Source organism: Varanus komodoensis, unplaced genomic scaffold, assembly GCF_004798865.1.
Source record: "Varanus komodoensis strain SLA01 unplaced genomic scaffold, ASM479886v1 scaffold31, whole genome shotgun sequence".
In the NCBI taxonomy this organism is placed as follows: Eukaryota; Metazoa; Chordata; class Lepidosauria; order Squamata; family Varanidae; genus Varanus; species Varanus komodoensis.
The window spans coordinates 9,845,722-9,868,064 of record NW_025335780.1 but is presented as its reverse complement, the minus strand read 5'-3'; the positions used below and the strand labels follow the sequence as shown (position 1 = coordinate 9,868,064).

The following is a 22,343-nucleotide window of genomic DNA, read 5'->3' as shown; positions in this document are numbered from 1 at the left end:
GCTGAGGNAAAAAAAAAAAAAAAAAAAAACCCAGCCTGCAACTCCAAACATATCCCAGCAGCCCAGCTGCCTGAGGATTTCTGGGAATCATATGCTCATTTTTTGTCTCAACATAAGATCATGCCCAAGGGTCACTAGACATCTCTTTTTGTACTGTGTTAAAGAAAACTGTTTTTAAAGACTTGCTCTATTTAAGTGCTTGCTAACTTGGGGACAGTACAGGTAAATTGCATTGAATTATTGGAATAGGTTTCCTTGTTCTCAGCAATATTCTCGGAAGCTGCAACCGTATCAGACTTTTCCAGCAGTCCCCTGTGCATGGAAAAACCATTTATTGGAACTGAAACCTCAATGAACACATCTGCAGCTTCTCAGTGGTTCTGGAAATCATCTCTTTTTTTCACCTATTGGGAGCATAGAAAATGATGGTGCAAAACAGCAGGTTTATTTGTTCACAATTGCCACTGTCCTCCTTCCAACTTTTCCTTCACTAACAGGTAGGAACATATTCTATGCAGGGAGCTTTTGTAATATGTGGACTGGTCCCTGCATTGATCAGCAGATGAGAACTAGAGGTCCTTCCATAAAAAGGGAACCAAACCAGAATTTTACACAGGGTTACCAGGTGTCAAAGAGATGGAGTCAATGGCTTAGCATCAAACCATTCTGGTTGCAAGGTGGCAAAAATAGATCCTCTCACTTTCTGGACTTATATCTGCACATTTTCCAATTTTGCTTATCTCAAAAGCTCTCATCTATTCCTTTGTGACCCACCCACTCACGCACTCACTCGCTCATTGCCATCCTCTGGCTAGCTACGTGGGTAACGATTAAAGTGATTTCTAGAGAAATTGTTGAGAACCAACTTCCAAGGCATGGATATGAGTTCCTCCTCAATAAGAGGATAGTTTTGGGAGCCCCAAATTCTTCTCCAGCTTGAATTACTATTGAAGCCAGAGAAAAATTGTTTTGCCAGCCCCTTCCCCCAGACCCCACGGACTGAAATTCTCTTTCTTTTATGCACATCACAGCTGCCATTGAGACAAGGAAACAGGGACTGCCGTTCTGCCCTTTTTGCCTGGATGAAAACAAGAGTCTGACTGGCTGTGCAAAATAACTTTTGCCATGGACTACCACACTTTCCTCTTGCATCCTTCCCATGTTTTGGATGTTAGATTAGAACCTGCTGTAAAAGGCAGAGTGTCAACCACCCTATAAAACCAGTCCGGTTAGAGGAAGACATCAGTGTGCATCAAGGGGCTTCTGATCTCTCCCATCACTTCCCACTGCCTAAAAAAATGTACATGCCACCAAAACTGAGTTTGCCGAACCAAAAGTTCCTCTTTATGAACATATAGAATTTCAAACCCAGCTTCAGTTGAAACTATTCAATTGCAGAAAAGGCAGGTTATGGCATTTCTAGAGAACTGTGCGCAAAACAATCAATTTGTTTGAAAAATCCCTTTGCCAACAAACAGGTCAATTGAATCACTTCAGTGTGAAAAGCCATTCTCTGGGTGGAAATGCAGGGAGAGTTTAAAAAACAAAACAAAACTCGGTCCCCCATTTTCTTTGTTCTGTTTAATTAGGAAATTAATAGGATTTCAGCACTTGGCAGGCAGCAGGCCTTAAAAAGCGCTGCTTCACCCATAAGCCCTGTTTTCAATGTTGCGGAGTGACACCAAGGACTGGCTCTGGTCACCACCCCTTCCTTCTCTGAGCCTTATCAGCGTCTCCGCATCTATTCGCACATGCACAGAAATCCATTAAGTGAGAGGGAAAGATGGGATCTAAAGCAGGGTCTCCCCAAGGAAGAATTGGTAAGTGGGAAGGGTTACATAGCCCCCACCCCGCTCACCAATTTATCTTCTAAATGCTGCACTGCATGTTTAACTGGGGGCACATGGGGTGGGAAGTGTTTCTTCAGTGTAAGATGTTACTCTATCCATTTCTCATGTCTTACATGACATGGATGCCTAGGGATTTGAAATAAGATGTCCTTGCATGTGTGTTTTAACATTTTCTCCAATTACTGTGCCCCAAATGCCATTGCCGCAACCCTCTGCTTCAGCAATGGATAAGCAGCTTCTTGCACTGAAAGACTCAGCTGCATTCTGGAATAATAATGAGATGGAAAAGAGTTTCTCAAATTTTAATTGATACTATGCCCCCAAAAAGTGTTTTTAAGCTTCGGAGGATATGGCACCCTGATGGATGGATGGAGGGAGGGGGAAGGGATTGGCATGAGGGATGCATTGCATTCTATCTGGAGATGTACGCCAGTAGCAGCTCAAAAAGAGCACGTCCTACTGAGGTGCACGTTCTGCAGGGATATTTGCACCGCACTCATTTCCCCACTGATGAATCGCTTCCTGGGCCTTACGGAACAAGAATGTATCTATATATTGCTGCCTGACACTAACCCAACAATAACATACAGTGTTGCCAAATTCTTTGCGGCCGCGATGGGTGTCTGAAGACAGATCCTGGGGGATTGTGACTCTACCTAGTCGGACAAGGACAAAGTCTGGGATTGTCACCAATTTAAGATGACTGATATTGTGTTGAAGTATTTATTAATCTGAGTGGGGTTTTAATATAGATAATGTTTTATGTATTTACTTTTTAAAATCTATGTATTTATTGAATGGAGCTGGTCTTTGACCGCAATAAAGTCTGTCTATCCATCCATCCATCCATATATCTACCCTGGCTTAGAGCATTCAGGAAGGAAGAAGTTGTGGTTGAGAATGTAGATCAACATTTGACCCCAAACCACACTAACCATGGATTCCAGAGCTGATATGAAGCAAGTGATAGCTCTTGAGTCTCATTTTAATGGGATGAGAGTATTTTCTTAAAGCTATACAGATATGTCCTGTCTCTCTAGTGACCCCACTCCACTCCCAAACTGGTCACCATGGGGCATAAAAGCAGCGATATTGATTTGCCATGAGACTGATTTCACAGCATCCATTGGTTGTATAGCTTTAGTGTTTGCTGCCTCTCAATTGCTACTCATACAGTGACTGTTCTGCTTTAATATTCAATTTTATTATATATTAATATCTAATAAAACTGTGTTTTTAGTGTAGTTGTTGTAATGTGTCATCAAGTCATTTCTGACTTATGGCCACCCTAGCACAGTAGAGTACTGTTCTAGTACTATTCTACTCTTAGAAGGAAGTGTATCCCATGTTTGTGGATTTCAAATTTCTTACTTTCCGACATCTTCGTTTATACTTGACTTTCCACACAGGCTCTTCATTGACTGCAATGGAGATTTTTTCCCTTTTTATTGAACTTCTATGGAGGAGGATAGAATTTCAGGGGAAAATTTCGGGGTAGAGATTACCATTTAACAGCCTCCCACTGGAGTGCTGTGGTCCTGTTTTCAACTGGGGTCACATGCTTACACAGGAGTAAGGAAACAATAATGTATAATCCTCTTTGCCTGATTAGGAAAAGGTTTAATTTAACCCTGAATGAACTATGGTCTGGGTTCGCATGACATGCCATGGTTAATAAGCCGTGGTGCCTTGTTAACTTCCCCTGCCAGTTGTGTGCCACCTGATTTGCCAGCTAACTTCACCAAGGAACCCAAGCCCTGTTCCAGGGTAGCTGGAGCCATAACCACCTCAGCCAGCCGCCTTTATTGGGTTTAAATATCATGGCACGGTTAATTATGCTAACTGGGTGGCACACAAACCACTAGTGTTGGGGTGGCTCACAACTCTGCATGGCTTATTAACCACCTTTGTGTTGCATGAATGGGCCCACAGTCTTAGAAAGTTCTAGAGTCTTGTCATAGTATCGCATGATCTGAAAGTGAGTCCTAGTATATGTTCCTTGAAAGAATCGACAGACTCCAGCCAAATAGCTTCTATAGTCCTATTCTTTCTATGGTTGTTGCATCAAAACCTGTGGGGAACCACAGATGTGCAGTTCACTGTCACTGCACATATGAAAGTAGTTAGAGGGTCACCCAATGGCATTTATTAGTAGTAATTTGAAAACCCAAATTGCTACATACAATGCATAATTACATCTCACTTTGTAGTGATGGTAGGTTCCAGAGACAGCATTTCAAAAGAGGATAACATTAATCTATATGGGAAATATATATTCATGTCTATTACCCTTAATAGCTAATTAGAACCTTTGCGAATGCAGGCATCAAACCATTATTACCATCTGCAGAGGACAAACAACAGGGATACAGGGAATAGCTATCTCCAACTTTCCCTCTTTGTGCATTTCCCAGAGCATGCTGATTATCTTTTGAGAAAGAAATCTGGTTCACACAATCAAATTAGCTCAGTGTAGCTTATTTGAGCCGCATGTGCTGATTACCAGTTTGAATATGCAAGCCAGAGTGCACTGTAGCTTATGTTGTGTGAACCCTGGCAACACACATCCTGTGGAGGTTAAACAACCCATGGCTTGTTATAGGTTATGTGAGGGCTGTTTAATTCTTACATAACCTACATTGTTCAAGCCTGCCATGATATGCCAAGCTATAGAGTTTGCATGTCCAAAATGAATATTGCATATTCAAAATGGTGGTCAGCTTTCACAACAAAATGGTGGTCAGCTGCAGGTTAATTAACCCATGATAGCTCAGCAGGATGTATGAACCAGAACATCACGTTGACCTAAATCAGCCTGGTAGAACCCATATGCTTTGGTTTATAATTCCAATCATTCCTCAACTCTAGCCATATTCAGGGCTGATTAAAATTGTACTCTAAACAATTTGGAGGGTACCAAGTTGAAAAAGTTTGGTTAGATGGATTTCAGTTTGACTCAGCAGAACTTGTACATTCTTATGAGGTTTTGTACTACTGTGTTATTTTATAAGCCAAACAAAAGGCATTAAATGAGAAACTCTGAGAGACAAGAGCAAGAAATGTATTTATTTATTATATTTCTATACCAGTGCCCAACAGCTGGAGTATTCAAGAAGAACTCTGCTGGGTCAGATCAAAAGCAAATCTATTTAGCCATCTGTTTCTCACATGACTAACCAGATACCTATGGGAAACCTCACATGCAGCGGATGAATAAAATAACAATCTTTGCTGTTGTTTCCTAACAACTAGGCATATTGCCTCAGATCCTGGAGGAAGCATATGGCCACCATGACTAGCAGCCATTGATAGTCTCATTTATCATGAATTTATCCAATCCTCTTTTTCAATACCAGCTTGGTATTCATCACTATGTTGGTGGAAGCCACTTCCAGGTCTTTGCACTGTGTAAAGAAGCAACTCCAGTTAGTTGCACTTCCTTTATTCTATCCTGAATTCCCACTAGTTCTAATATTGTTAGAGAGGGAAAAACATTGACTCAACACCATGCAAAATCTTGCAGGCCTCTGTTATGTTTCCCATTATTCACCCTTTTTCTTAACTCTGAATGTTGTAAACTTCCCTTGTGGGAGATTTACTGACCATTTTGTTTGCCTTTTTGTATAACCAGAAACTGCTGTCGGGAAGTTCACAAGACAGAAGTAAAATCATAAAATGCAAGAACAATAAAACATCATGTAAAAGCCAAAACAAATTAAAGCAGAAGAAATCCGAAACAGTCATCCTTAGTGAATGAGTGCAGTTTTCCCAGCATTTATTCTTCACACTGATTATGAAATTGTTTCCAAAGGATTCTAAAATAGCCTTGAGAATGGTTAAGTTTAGTAATTAAGTTTTATCCTCAATCTTTACACTAGGCTTGGGAAATATTTGCAAAATAATTGTAACATGCCTTAATATGCTCTTAGATTAGGATCCTAAAGGGCCCCATTAGTGGTCCTTAGCTGAAACAATGGCCTTTCAATGTTACCATTGGAACCCTTCTGTTTGTGCAATGGTGGCACAATTGGGTCCCTGCCCGATTCCTAATTCACAAACTTGCAGAGCTACTGGGTCAGCCTTATTTGCGCTCTAGGTTAGTTTGTTACTGAACTATAAGTTGGTCAGTTAGTTGGTTGCCCTAGTGCAACAGTTTTGTTCTGTCTTGCTGAGGAATGAAAAGTTAAAATTCCTGGGTTATGAAATGGCATTGTTTTGTGAACTCTTTTGTCATAGTCTATCATTTCCACACCAGGTTAGTAACGGATTCTGCATGTAATGGACCCCATTAGATCTGGCTTGATGAAAACCACAAGAAGGACAACAACACACTTGCTGGTGGCTGTGTGAACTGAGAAGCTGAGCTAGACCTTTCCCAAGCAGTGTGTTCTCAGTGCCAGCAAGAGGACAGCAGAATTTGTCAATTTAACAGTGTCTTCCAAACTCCAAGTTTCATATTTAACTCTTGCCGTTGATTACAGCAGGAGTAGAGAACCTGCAGGCCGCTGAGTTTTGTTGAACCCCTACTCCCACCAGTCCCAGCCAGGGATTATGGGAGCTGTAGTCTGGGAGCTCCTGGAGAGCCATGTGTTCCCCTTCCCTTCTTTCAACTTGGATGTATAAATTAGTTTTGCTGTTGTACTTATATCCTGCTTGGAGTAATCTGTGGGAAGCTGGTTGGCCATGTAGAACCTTGTTTTTTATATTAGGAGTGATTGTGTTTGGTACATCTAAACTATGCACCTAGATATATATTACCTGTAGAACATCGCTTATCACTTGGTCCTGGGTATCTGCTCCCCTGCAGGGCTTGCTGTGAGTGATCATATACACAGGCTGCACAGGTGGGCTATAATGTACAGATGTAAGTGTATTAATCCCTGGAAACTGCCCAATTGTTTTGGCTTTTGGTGCAGACTGAGACTGCAGATAGCGTTGCACAACTTGGCCAGTTTGAGGTTCACCTGTTGCTGCCCAGAGGTCCCCAGCAACTGATGCAAGCAGATTTTGCCTTGTCCATGCTTCGTACTAATTTACTCTGTGTTGGTTGCTAGGAAAAAACTGCTTCTTCCTCCACGGATGTGTTCGTTGCCTCTCAGCTTAAAGTAACTCCTTGCTCCCAGCAAAACAGAGCAGTAGGCCAGAACATCTGGAAGGCCCAGACTGGGGCAGGCTAACTGAGCCGAAGACCATCTGCTATGTTGGAGGCAGCACTTCAGGGCTTCGAGCAGAGGAGTTTTCCCAGTCCTGCTTCCAGAAAGCATTGAACTGAAAATGGGAATTTAAAGCTGGAGTTGTCTATGGGGAAGGGAAGTGCTGCACTCGTATGTATTTGTGGAGCCCCACTTTCTCTGCTTACTTGTCAAGCAGTTTGGGTCAGCTGCTATGCAGTGTTTTTCTTGCCATCAGTTTCTTCCTTTGTGGTGTCCCACTTGAAAGTAGTTCTTTGATCCTTTGAGTACTATCCATCTGCTGCTCCTGGAAACACTGTCTATAATGCAGGTGCATTTCTCAGTGCATTAATCTTATTTTTCCTGGCTAGTGTTGTTCCCCTTTGCATATTGCTTAATTCCTGGCTTGTGAATCTCATCAAGGACTAAAAGTTGACACTGTAGGAACAATGGTCCAACGGCACAACCATGCACATGTGTACTCAAAAATAAATCCCACTGAATTCACCGGGGCTTATTCCCAGGCAAGTATGCATACAGAGATTGTGGCCTTAATGGTAGGTTTTAATACATCATACATCAACAAATCAGTGATCTATGCTTGGAAATTAGAAATCATTACATGTAATGGCAATAAATTTGGGGCCACTTGGGTATACAATCTGGAGTTGATCCCTTCTCTACAATTCACTTCTGTTTCCCTTAATTAAATTAAGAGGGACATTTCTAACATCATTCTCATACATATACCTGTAAAAGTCATCTATATAGCCCCTGCCAGCATAATCTAATCAGATCAAGAAGCATAATAATATATGTTCTTAGCATTGTGGTTTTAGAGAAGTATTTTAGTGTTGCCCTCTGTCAACTTTAAACAGATTCTAAGTGTCCCAACTGGTACCAAAGAAATGATTTACAATCTGGTTTCTTTCTTCCTTCCTTCCTTCCTTCCTTTCTTTCTTGTTCTTGAGTTATCTAAGCAATGTAAAGTTATTTGATATGTCAAAATTGTACTTACTGCTATATCATGAAGAGTAATATAGAATACAGAGTTTAAAAGCTTGTTTCCAGTATTTTAAAGCTAGTGAAAGTTGCAATATATTTTTCCCAACCAAAAAAGGAGAAATAGACCAAAATGAAGTGGGGATCCAAGGAACATTTAGATGGTATTCCGATATCTCTATACACACACTTTCAGTCTGGATACAGTCCCTGCTCCAGTGCTTCCTAATAATCCAAGCCCAAATATTGGCAGGTCTTTGGATATTTTTAACTAAGCACAAGAAGTTATGTATCAGAATACAAATTTGGATCTACTCCAATGTCAATGGATATGATTGTGTGTGCCTTCCATGAGACTGGGAGATAGGATGAATTTTCCTCCTGGTAGATCTCATATTTACAGGGGGTCCCCAGGAAAAGAATTCCATATCAGCTGCAACCAGTCAGGATGATTCTTCTGCTAAATTCTAGGAGAATCTGGGGCAGGGGAGCCTTACTGCCAAGGAGGAAAAAGTATTTTGGATTTTCTTTTCCAAATCTCAGAAACACAGAACTTAGCAAAATCCTTCTGCAAATTCCAAGAACATCAGTAGTGGTTCAGCAACCATGGCATACTGTGTCCAGTTCTGGACACCAAGATTTAAGAAAGATGCAGGTAAATTAGAAAGGGGGCACAGGTGGGCAACAAATATGATCCAGGGTTAGAAATACTGCCCAATGAGGAGGGACTGAGAGAACTGGGCATGTTCAGCCTTGAGAAGAGAAGACCGAGGGGGGACATGATATCCCGCTATAGGTACCTCAAAGGCTGTCTCAAAGAGGAAGATCAAGATCTCTTCTAGCTGATACCAGAGGGTAGGACTCAGAATAATCAGCTCAAGTTGTGACAACCCAGATTCAGACTAAATATCAGGAAGAGTTTCCACATTGCTGGGACAATACAATGGTGGAACCCATTGTCTAGAGAGTTGTGGGCTCTCCCACATTACAGACTTTCAAGGTGAAACTGGGCAGCCATCTGAGTGGAATGGTATAACTTGGTGTCCTGCAACAGCAGGGGGGTGGACTCAATGGCCTTCATGATGGACCCTTACAACTCTACTGTTCTATGAGATCTTTAGTGTGGAGAATAGTTTTTTGTGAAGTCCCTTTCAAAAGAACCCAGCCAAGTGTCCACATTTGGGTGAGGGTGGAAAAGACAAAAGGGGGAAACAAACATATACAGAACGTCAAATAAAATAAAGGCAATCTAACTAATCTAGCAACATGTTACCTACCTGTCTAAGGTCTTGGGTTCTGGATCACATGAAGAGTCCATCGCAGGGAGAATGGTTTGTGAGACAGCATGTTGACCTCCTGCAAAATGGCAGATGGAAAGCTCTACAAAGACAGGCAAACCAGATTTTATAGGGATCTCAGTTGAGTAAAAGCTAGCCTCCATTTTTGATGTTACTGGTCTAACCAGTAAATCAAAAAATTGCCTAGTGGCTGGATGGATCTCATTAATTGCTGTAAACTTATTTATTTATTTATTTTAAAAATTTGTAGGCTGTCCATTACTGTCATCTCTGGATGCTTACAACATTATTTCAGACTTCAATAAAATAAGATAAATTAACTATTCAACACCGAGCATCATTTAAAATAAATTAAGTCATTTCACAATTAAAATTACTATGTGTTAAAATATTGGCCAAATAAAGAGGTCTTGACCTGGTGCTGAAAAACATAAAATGATGGCGCCCGGTGGACCTCTCTAGGGAACGCATTCCATAGTCGGGGCGCCACCACAGAGAAGGCCGTCCTCCGAGTACTCTGTCTCCTGACCTCTTTCAAAGAGGATTCCCAGAGGAGGGAACGTACTGAGAGTCAGTGTGGTGTAATGGTCAAGAGTGCAGGACTGGTACTCAAGAGATCCCCGAGTCCCTCCCTGCTCAGTCATGGAGGCAACTGGCACATTTTAGCCAGTCACAGACTATCAGCCCAGCCTAGCTTACAAGACTGTTGTTGCGAGGATAAGATCGAGAGGAGATGAAAAATTATGTAAGCCACCTTGAGTTCCTTTGAAGGAAAAAAGGTAGGATATAAATATAACTTATAAATAAATACATCTCAAAACCTCAAGCTAGTTGGAACCAGTCAATATATTCCCCTTCCCCAAAGAAGGGGGTTACAATTTTGATTGCATTATGAAGAACAAAAAAGCAAGACGGCTCAAGTCGAACATGGAGCAAACTAACCAGACGCTCTAGAGGGCACAGTAGAGCTAAATCAAAATTTGGATTTTGATTTAAAATGTCTACCTAACCTCAACATGTCAACAGCAATTAGTATATGCAACTCTTAACTCACTTACCTCAGATACTCCCCCAAAACCCAAGTGATTAAACTTTACTTCTGAAAAGAAAGGGCTATGATTCCAATCTGAAGCTGCTTTTTCCTAGCAGCACTTAATATCTTGCCCTCCAGATGCTTCAGGCTAAAATTCTCACCAACCCTGACCATTGGATGTTCTACCTGGGTTGACAGGACTTGTTCTTCAAAACCCCTGAAGGAGACCAGCAAAAGCTGGTCTTAGGGGACAAAAATGGTTGAAAATCAATTTACCATCAGAATGCATAATAACAAATGCATCTGCATAATAGCAAATATGCAAACCGTGTTATTAATAGAAGCAGCACAGACAGTGATGTTTAATTTTCTTGATGTACAGCAAATGTATAAATTATCACATCAGATACCATTCTCACCTTGCCAGGTTATACAAAAATAGATTAGATAAATTAGCATCACTACATGTAATCAGAATAAACAACCTTCTTCCAAGAAGCTTGAATAAACTAACAAACAGAAGATTGATCAGGTTTTATCTCAGCAGCTAAGACAAGAATTATCTGGTCTTCTAAAGTCCTAATGGAAAAAATATGCTAAAAAGATACTCTGAAACACCTTGTGGTGCAGTGCTATATCTGCTTAGATCCATTAATTTCAATGGAGCTTACTTCCAGGTAAGTATATATAGGATTGCCACATAAATTACTAATTTCAAAAAGGCACTTGAGCAGTCCTTTCTAAATAAATAAAAATAAATAAATAGTGCAGTAGGAGGGCCCTTATTATGACAGTCTGCTTCAGCTTTCCGCCTCCAGAACATGCAGTTCTGTCATTCTGTATCAACAAACCAGTTTTCTGCATTTTTTTCTGCTAGGAGTAGGCCTTTTCTCAAGCAAAAGCTTCCCACTTGCCCATTCGTGTCACATGCTTGCCACAGCTTGACCAACGGTGGATTGTGGTGCATGTTGTGCTTTCAGTCGTTTTGAATATCCTGGCTGTGTCAGGCAGTTGCCATGGCGGTCTGTGGAAGACATGAAAACCCCGTCGCAATCCCTGGGGAAATCCGTTTTCCTGCTCCCAGCTCCTCTGAGGATAACAGCTATGCTCGAAGGAGACAAGGAATTCTGAGGGTGGAGGCATCATCTTCTCTGCTCTTGCAAAAGTGCTACCTTCAGAAGTTCTCTGTGACATAACAGTTAATTTCTTGCTCTTATGGGCCATTCTGCTGCTAATCCATATTTAGGATAGGAATGAAACAGTACAGCAAGTGAAATAGAGAGCTGTGGCTCTGCTACACCAAGGTAGACCCAAACATGGTTGAAGTAGTAATACTGCTGTGTCATCAACAGCACAGAACCATAGAAGCTTCTGGATAGCCTGAAGTGCCTGGTCCTGCCTAATCTTGGAAGCTAAGCAGGGTTGGGCCTGGTTGACATCTGGATGGGTGCCTTAAATGTGGTGAACTGCCCAGAAACATTTGGTAATGGGTTTTATAAAAATAATGTAGCAACAACAACAATAGGAAGCTGACTTATACAGAGTTGTATCACTGGTCCATCTAGCCCAGTACTGTCAACACAGACTGGCAGCAGCCCTAAGGGGGTGCAGGCAGCCTTCTGCCTTTGACTGACCTTGAGAAGATGAAGATTAAACCATCCAGATGAAGCACGTGCCCCATCACTAAACTGCACCCCTGATAACAACCCTGGCAAGCAACTGTATAATTCACCATGGCACTGCCATATAAAATCAGTTATCCAGTAGTATATAGCAGCTCAGATAGGGATACCTGAAGCTTCTTCATATTAAACCAGGACACTGGTTCAGGGCTCTCTGCTCAATGCTGAGAGCAGCTGTCAGGTTGGCTGTTTCCCAGCCTGGCTACTTTCAACTTTTAAGTGGGAATGGCAAGTGCCAAACCTGGTCCCTTCCACGTTGAAAGCTTGTGCTCCACCAAAGAACTGCAGTGCTGCTAAAGCTGTGAAGGCTACATGTGAAGAATGCGTTCTCTATCGCCACACATCCCTTCGCTTTCTGAGAAACACAGGGTATGGACAGGCTTCTTTGGGTACCAACATCTGCATTACTGCTCAGTCTGGATTGGCTTTTGACTCTCTTTCCATGATGTGCTCCATGAGTCCATCATATGTTAAATGGATGCATGCAGGAATCTCCAGGATGGTGCACGATGAAGTCCTGCCAGGCCAGGGACTGGTCTGTTGTATGTCCCTTTCTCAGAGTTGTCCATCCCCCTGTATGGAAAATCTGTCATTGAGGAATGACCCAAGACTGGAATCTGCCATGCTCTAGAAACTCACCACTACGACCGTCACCACCAGCAGCAAGATGACTTGCTGAGTTTTATTTAGCAAATTTACTGTTCCATTTTATTTTGATATCAATTGACCCTTTTTGAATGTCTCTCTGCATGGTTCTTTAATCAGTCTAGGCAATTGGAAACTGGTATCCTACCCTTCTCCATATGAATAAAAGCATGGATTCCTGCATTTTCTGGATAGAAAAGTTATTAATTCAATGGGTGGTGCCAGTACATCTCTAAGACAAAAAGTGCCTTGCAGCCTGTCCTACCTTGCAGGATTGGTGGTTCAAACTCATGTTATTACAGCCATTACATTATAATTATTATATTACTGTTATGGTGTAAGGTGTTCTGCACACAGCCAGAACTATCCAGACTCACAGAACGGCCGCATCCTTCTAATGTGCATATTTTCCCACATATTCTACGTTACGCTCTTCCAAAGATCTATGATCCAAGCCCCAAATATTATTGTCTATCTAAATGGCACCATTGCATTTTAAGTGGGGTAACTTGCAGCCAGTGCTGTTTGTTGTTCATTTTGTGAGAAAGGGAAGATTTAGAGTAGTTTGCCTAATGTGCTGTTCCTTTGTTCAATTGTTGTTGTTATATTTATATACTGCCTTTCTTCCTTTTACAAGGAACCCAAGGTGACTTACAAGATCCCCCTCCTTTTTATTTTATCCTCACAACAACAACCATGTGGAGCTTTGAGGCTGGCAGCCTGTGGTTGGCCCAAATTCAGCAGGTGGGAACTACAAACCTGATCTGTTTGGAATACATGGCAGCAGTTAAAATGCTTCTTAAAGCTGAAGCAAACCAAAAGGCATCTAGAGTGATCCATAATTTTTAATACATTAAGAGACAGAATCCAAGCAGAGATAGCTTGGAGAAGGGGTGGAGCTGTGCAGATAAGGACTGGCTAAGTTCTCATGTAACTCGTATCCCGCAAAAGGGACCACATCTCATGATGCTGAACCTCACCCAGTGTTCAGAACCATGGATAGCTCCTTTTAGGCTCACACTAAAGCCTAGCGTAGATACAGATGATGGGAATTTTTGGTCAGAACAAGTTTTCCTTGGAGAATATCTCAAATATTTGACCTGTTTTCTCTTCTATCATATCCTAGCATTCAGAGAATTTGCCACTTTTTCTAGTATAAGTTTTAAAAATAGTTAATGGTTTTCTCCTCCACAGAAGTTTGTTTCCCCCTCCCAATATCTCAAACCACCGTGAAAAATTAGGTGGTCACTTAACATATTCTGCTCTAGTCCCCCCAGGCTCCCTTGAAGCCATGCCACGTCACACTGTGATTTCATCAACTCTTTCAAAATGAGCGGGTTCACTCAGTACAGGAAGGGAAAAATGAGCGCATGAGAGAGAGAGAGAGAGAGAGAGAGAGAGAGAGAGAGAGAGAGAGAGACTGACTTACTGGCTGACTGTTATTGGAAATGATGGTGGGAATATCATTTCCAATGATATTGGAAAGAGAGAGAGAGCCAGTGTGGTGTAGTGGTTAAGAGCGTGGGACTGGGACTCAGACGATCTGGGTTTGAGTGCCCGCTCAGCCATGGAGCCAACTGCGTGACTTTGGGCCAGTCACAGACTCTCAGCCCAACCTACCTCACAAGGTTGTTGTTGTGGGGACAAGATGGAGGAGGAGATGTAAGCTGCCTTGAGCCCTTTGTAGGAAAAAGGCAGGGTATAAATCGAAAAATAAATAAATATTTAATATCACACACTTTGCATCTTTAAGCTAGACTTTAACCACTGTCTGGCATTGTTTGTCACCTGTATTGAATTACCGATAAGACAATAATCATTGTAGAACCCTTTTGACTAGTAGAAGAATGCTTACTGAACTGTTTGTTCAAATTCCTGTTTCAATTCCCAGCAGAATGTACTCTGATAGTATAAAGTCCACTTACTGTTCTAAATTACTCCATTACCACCCTCCCTCCCCGTGTTGTTTTAATTCATTCTTAATTGTTTATCACATTGTGTTCTTCTATTCTAAAACCAAAGGTAGCATGGGCATGCCAGGCTTCTCTCCTATCCTAGCACTCACCAGACCTAGATCAGGTTAACTGATAAGGCAGCTGGATGGTGTGCCACCAGGCACAAGAAATGTCTATTTCATTGCCAAAGCAACCCTAAAAGACCTAGATATTCACTAGCTTTGACTTTGGTGTAGGGGCGCTAACTCATTAAAAAGGTCAAAGCCTTTACTATACCTAATCCTTAGCTCAGTCAATAAATCTGTTTCCTAGCAGAGCATCCCAGCCTTCGGGGCTTTCTCCTGTGTGGCCTCTACAGCTTCTCCTCACCGCCACCACTGCTACGTGGGCCAGAACGAGAGACAGGTGGGCAGACACGCTGCGAGAGAGAAGAGGAGGAGCGACACTGGGGGGGGGGGCTCCCAGAGGGGCCACATTAGAAAAGCCAGGCTGGATCAGTCCACTGCTCCATCTGGTTCAGCATTCTATTTGCACAGTGGCCATCCAGCTGCCAGCAGAGAAACCCACAAGCAGGACAGCACCTTCGTGCCCACACTCTCAGCAACTGGTGTACACGGGCCGACCTGCCCCTGAAATGGAGGCAGCATATTGGCTCAGAAAACAGATCAAAGTTTCTTCGAAGGCATGTCATTTGATGAAAAATAGGCTAAAGAATGTGAAGTAAGTGTGAATTGCCATGTGAACTTTGGGAAGCCAATGAACGTTGGCATGGCAAGAGATGGATTGACATGTGGACACATGTGAATGTGACAGCAACCATAAACTGATTCCTCTGTACATCTTAGCAAAATATGGTAAAAGTCACCAGTCCCCCATGTTTCAGGGGAGCTTAGCTGCCGTCATCATTATTGGAGCCAGCTAGAGCCAGGGGTCAGACTAGATGGCCCAGGAGACCCCTTCTGACTCGCTCTGTTTCTATGCATCTATCATTGTATTACATTTCAATGCCACTCATAAGCTCTCTGTGTGATTCACAACACTTAAGTCACCCATCCAGAGATTAATCAGGCCTGACTGTGCTTAGCTTCCAAGATAAGGCAGTGTCAGGCACTTACAGCTATAAAAAGCTTATATTGCTTTTTGATTTTCTGATTCTACTTTTTACTGATTTTCTAACTCATTACTAATTTTCTAACTCATCATCAAGCTTCAAAGACACAGGCCTCACTCTGGGGCTTTCTAGAACACCATTTAAACGCAACACTGTCCTGAGCCATTTTTGCTGTCTCAGGCAAAGAATACGCTAGTTTCTCCATTTCACATGAAGAAGCTGATCTGACCAGCAGCTGCATCCTGCTTCAGTCCCTTTGCCCTTTGGAGGGCTGCAAGGTAGCTTGAGGTACACTCGGAAGGCTGTATAGTCCATATAATTCTGTGCTTCAGCATCTTACCAGCATCCCCACAAGGTAGCTTCTTCACTTTGCCTAAAGATAGGGCTGGCCCAGAAAGCTACTCCTATCTCCTTCAAATATGGCAGAGAGGAGGTGGAGGGTAAGCTACTAGAGAGCAAAGAGATTTAAGCTACCCATAACAGAGGGTGAAAACTATAAAAATCAGCTCAAGGTTATGAAGAGAAAGCACAATATTAATGGCTCTTGTTAGTCTTACCATCTTAGCATCTGTTTCAGTCTAAGAAGCAAAACTGACTCTCTTTGTCCATAAATGGGAATGTTAGTTACCTAATAAAAAGGTTGTTCTGTGGACAAGTGGGTCTGCACTGCATGAGCTTTTACAATATCGCACAATATTGGACTTTACAACAGATGAACTAGTATATTCCCATGCAGCTAGGCAACTATTCATAAAACTGTTTAAAGGCATACAGAATTCTATATCAAATGGGTGAAGTGCAAATGTTGAACTTATTCAGTGGACTTATATGTATATGAACATAAATGTATGGGTTCTGTGCAGGAAAAAGGTAGAATATAAATCTAATAAATACATAAATCAGAGAGAAAGAAAGTGTAGTTTGTTTCACTGATCTGCCACTGTTCCATAATAGACTGTGCCCGAAGGATCTCATAGAAATGAAGCATTTAAAAAGTTCATTGCAGTTCTTACATACATACCTATATACGTACTGGTTGAAAAGGCATTTTACACAAATTTTCAAGGTCTGAGTATTCAGTGACTTCAACAAGATATACAGTACAATTACATTTTCCCAGATATAAGTATTTAGAAGCAACTTGCCATATGTTTACAATTATCTGTGGCTACATTTATGATCTGTGATGCATGTACACATTTTATGCATTGCAGCACTTTAAAGATTTTCTATTTTATTTTTATGGTGCTGATGTACATTTCGGTTGTAGCAATTTATAGGAATGCTTGAAAAATCCAAATAAAAACTAGTAAGTTTAATTCCAATAGCAGTAAGTAATAATTTTCATATACATAAAAACAGAGTGAGTCAGTAACTAGTAACAACAAATTTAATATACTCTTTAGTAAACTAATGAACTACAATATGCAGAGTAATAGAAAAAGCAGCAACTCCTTTCTGTAAGTTCCATTTTTTAATTTGGATCAATTAGTAAGCTTTCAAGTCACACAGGCCTCTTACATAAGTAAGATTTTTAGAAGGATACGTGGAAGAGGTAGATGTTATTTAGCTTAATTCATCTGTTTCTCTGCTATACAATTTTTGTTGGTCTTTGCTCATACATTTCTGCCCAGACTTTTAGTACTAACACGGTGAAATTAAGTACAGCTTTTGCAACCACAATATTTTCCCAGACCCTGCTTCCAGCATCTGATACCTCCAAGCGAGGCTTGGCTGGCGACAAGAAAAGGAGAACCTTCTCGGTGGTACTCCCCAAATTATGGAATGATGTCTTCACTCAGAGCTCTTCACAGCTGTATCTTCATCCCTAGATCAGGACTGCTTTCTTGGCAAGGAGGTCTTTGTCAATAATACATGGAGGTGGAAATATTGCCTGCAGTTGTTAGTACACCTATCCGTATGGACTGTTTTTAGTTGTTAAAATGTGGTTTCACAATGTTTGATGCCATTTTATGATTTTTAAAGTGTTTTTTTTTTTTTTAGATAGTATTTTATTGTATTTATTAACTGGTTGTACCTGCCCAGGGAGCTTCAGTTATTGGGTGGTATAGAAATAAGAATGAATGTATACCCTACTAGAAGGGTAGGGTATACATTTTCTAAGGCTGCAATCCTACAGTTCCTGAGAGGGTGTCCCAGAAGGCATGCTTCAGAGCTCCTCGTTCCAATGGCTGAGCAAGGTCTGTCCCCTGAGGGAGACAGCCAATCTTGGATGATCCTTCCCAGCGCCTGCAGAAATGCTCATAGTCCTTGGCTTTCCGATACTGGAGCTCTGACCAAAGTGAAGGCAAAGGGGATGCAAATGAGGACATAGCATGGACGGATGGGGGAATGCATTTGATTTTCAGCAGCCAGCACCCTCCCACTCCCCAGAATTCCCTTGATACAGGAGGGAAATACGTGCCAGCCCTGGAGCTGGCATAAACAGCTTTCCAAAAAATGCAAGCAAGCCACAGAACAGTGAAAGAAAGGGACCAAATGTGGTATTTTCTTCCTTCTGCACTGTTGACAGCCCAGAAATTCCTTCTGCACTGTTGACAGCCCAGAAATGCGGTAATTTGTTGTTGTCTCCAATGTCTGAGCTCCCCATTTCCCCAGGTGGAATTGCTCTGTAAAATAAATGCTAAAACAACATAAAATAGAGCTTCACCCTTATCTCTAGACTATAGCTAGTTGTTATTTTACCTGACTCATCGGTGACTCTCAAAAGGCTTTGTTATGTGCCTCTTCCCATTATCTTTGACTGCATCTTTTTCTGAGGATTTTAAAAACTTCCATATTCTTCTTTGCTATTTCTTTGGCATCATATGCAGGTTGGCTTAACCCCATGGAAAAAGTTATTTATTAGGTTTGGTGTTCAAGCTAACAGGATGTTATCTTTAGTTCTCACTTTGCTAACTTGATTTATTTTCAAGTTTACTTTAACCCTCTTTTATATATACGCCTTCTTTCTTCTTAGTTCTTTTTGTGCATATGATGAAGTAGGCTCACAGTTGCCTGGGAAAGTGCAGGATACACGAAGATGTCACAAAACTTCTGCAACCAGTTGTCTCTGAGTCAAAGGAGTCCTTTAAATCTATTTCTAGCTGCTATGCTCATTTTCTTTTCTTTTTTTAAAATAAGTTTTATTCTTATTTTCTACTAATTAACAAACCTAAAAACTAAAAAGTCATCAATCATCAAAAACGTCAGACCTACTGGGTCAGCCCCCCATATTTTTTCTTTTTATGGCAATCCATAAACATTTAAATTTATGCATAGTCCCATTTCTCTAGCCAATAATAAAAGGAGTTCCAAGTTTGATAGAAGTCTGTATCCTCTTTCTCCTTCAGAGACAAAGTCAATCTGTCCATTTCGTCACAGTCCGGGATCTTTTTTAGAATCAGTTTGTCGGTAGGTGGCTCTTCACTCTTCCAGTGTTGGGCAAATGCAATCCTTGCCACAGTGGTTACATGCAGAATCAGATACATTGCTTGATTACCAACATCATCAGGTACAATGCCTAATAAGAAAACTTCAGCTTTAAATATTAGAGGTTTTTGTAACATTTCCTCAAGCCATTTATGTATTTTAATTCAGTACTTTTTCACCTTATCAAAGGTCCATCACATATGATAAAAAGTACCCGGTTTATGTTTACATTTCCAACATCCATTTGACATATTTGGGAACATCTTAGCTAACCTATTTGGTGACAAATACCATCTATAAAACATTTTGTACAGGTTTTCTTTATATGAGGTTGCTAATGTTACTTTAATACTTCTTTCCCACAGCTTGCTATGCTCATTTTCATGTTTACTCTAGTGTAGGTGCAGAGAACCCACTTTGGATTGGGATGCTGCTTTAGGGCAGCATTTAAGATGTGTACTGAGACCCCTGTGTCTAACTTAGAGTAAAAATGAAAGCTAGTTGCCTCTAGATATGACTTTCAAGTGATGTTTAGCCCTGTCCAGGAACTCAGTCTGTGCAGGAGGTAAACATGGGGAAAGCTTTGATCTAGCCCACCTGTCCATGTTTCTGAAGAGCTGTAGCTTTTGTGCACATGGAGGCTTTCATGTGAGCCAAAACACTGATTTTCTGGGGTTCTGGATTGCATGGAGCAGCCCGACAGCGAAAGGATGCACTCTTCTTCGGAGGATCACTCGAACACACAAGGAGGCATGTGGCTAGAGTCCTCCTTCTGCTCGCATGTGTAATTCGTACAAGAGAGCATGTCGCTTTGGTCCTGCACCTATCCTCTGGCATTCTCTCATTTCACCTCCAAGGGCGTGGCCCGCAGCTGCACTGTTCTCTATGTGTCCGTGGTTTTTACCATGTTGTTTGCTGCATGAAGCATATAAACTATGGAAAGAAAATAGGGCTGGGATTGGCAACCAGCACCCTCAAGCACCTGACAGGGCTGGCATTGTAGGAGGGCCATGTGTCCTCTTTTACAGAGGACTGTCTTCCATTCGAAGGGCTGTCCTGCCCAGGTCTGGTTTAAAGCACCCCCAGAACTGTTGCCTGCCCACAGGTAGCAGCTGGACAGTTGCAGACTGACGGGCTGGGTGCAAAGGACACCTGTTCATGGTCTTCTGCATTATAGTGTTTGTAATTTCCAGACTTTTTAAAAAATATAGATTTGCATTTTTCCTTCCACATTAGCATGTGCAAATTGTGTGTGAATATGTATCCTACATGAATATGTATTCTAATTTGCCCTTATTCTAGTGCTGTTTCATTTTGCCTGGAAAACACCTGATCTTCCCCATTGTCTGGTCGATCTAATGATGTCTACCTAGCAGTGAGACTTTCCTTGCCTGCTGCTTGGCATCACACGGCCACCATTTAAACCCCCCACAGTGCAGCGGCTCAGTCCTTCTGGTCTAAAACCAGTGTGGCGTAGTGGTTAAGAGCATGGGGCTGGGACTCAGAGGATCTGGGTTCTAGTCCCTGCTCAGCCATGGAGCCAACTGGGTGACTTTGGGCCAGTCACAGACTCTCAGCCCAACCTACCTCACAGGGTTGTTGCTGTGGGGATAAGATGGAGGAGGAGAGATGATGTAAGCTGCCTTGAGTCCTTTGTAGGAAAAAGGCAGGATATAAATCACAATATGAATGAATGAATGAATGAATGAATGAATGAATGAATGAATGAAACAAACAAAACAAAACAAAACAAAACAAAACAAAACAAAACAAAACAACCACACCTTGGGCAGACTGCAGACTTCTCAGGCACATATGAGAACCAAAATGGGGCTGGGAGCGAGAGGGACGTGCATGGCAGCCCTGCTCCCGATCTCCCCAAGGCAAGCAGGCAGCTCTGAAAGACCCTTTCCTGATTTTGCTTCAAGGTCCCCAGGGAAATTGTAACCCTGTTCAGCTAACAAGGGAGGATCATGGCCACATTTGTAAACTGCTTGACTGAACATGCTTCCAAAACCCCTGCAGAGCTGGGTGCTCATGAACCTGGAACTGTCATGGAATCAGCCATGTGCAGATTATGGGAGTGGGGGTTCCATGTGGCCCATCACCTCCACCACAATTTTAACCCTGGCATGTGCCAGCTGGATGCCTGCACAGGAAACGTGTGACCCTGGAAACTAAGTTTAGGATTCAGTGTAGGCAGACATAGAATGCTAAAGGTGTCTGTTGCTTACTTTAAGGGGCATGGAAGACCACAGAAGGTGTGCTCTTCCTTGGGCATCTAATAGTTTATAGTCCACATCTGAAAGACACCAGGTTGTGAGAAGCTGTCCTGGAGGTGAGCAAGAGGGTCAGTTGAGTGTGTGCCACAAAGTTGCTTTAAAATCTCTCTTTCTCACACTGCAGAGGATGTTTTCATTCAGGACCAGCCCTGATTCTGAGCCCTTTAGCTTGATGTGGCACAGCAGGGGGAAGGTTTCACAACGTGAGAAAGGAGGAAAGACATGATGGAAGGTTCTAGGCTATCTGGAGCCCTGAATAGAAGGGTTTCTATTAGTAGCTTTGTGTATTCAGGTACCTCTTGTTTCAGATGTCTACTTATAGTCTATTGTTTGGTTTCATCATCATCATCATCATCATCACTGTTTCAGATCAAATGGAAGTTCAAGCATAAAGCGAGACTATTGTTCCTACTTCGGAAGATGGGAGAAGTAGAACATTGTATTTAAATGTTCAGTGTAAAGTTGTATTTTTGCTTTCCTGAAAGGAAGGATAAGGACTAGAATGCTACTGAGCTCACATGCCCTTGTGTAAGGCCAGTTGCCTTTACAGAGGGGAAATATCTCCTGGGACCCAGCCCAAGAGGACTGTTGAGATCACACGCACTCTGCTCCACAAGCTTGCAGTCCCTGTCTTCATTGATAAACAGAGTGAACTCTCCAGCTGCCGAGCTCCCTGTTTGACCTCAAGTTAAATCCAAGGCGCAAATCCAAGTTTATCAAATAGGAAGAGTTTATAACAAGATAAGTTTCTGTGAACAGTATATAAAGCGCTGCAGAAGTTACAGCGAGGTTATGTTGGAATAAATCCCAAACAGCGCTCTTTGTCTAGCACACAGAAAATAGCTCCCTTGATGCAAAGCTACCCTATCTTACTATGTGTAT

At 41.9% G+C, this 22,343-nt stretch overlaps 1 protein-coding gene across 1 annotated transcript in view; it reads left to right on the top strand.

The window, feature by feature from the left end:
- The window catches only part of GPC6 (glypican 6), an 850,059-nt gene that overhangs the window by 673,604 nt on the left and 154,112 nt on the right, over window positions 1-22,343 (top strand). The gene's annotated exons all lie outside the window — the stretch shown is intronic.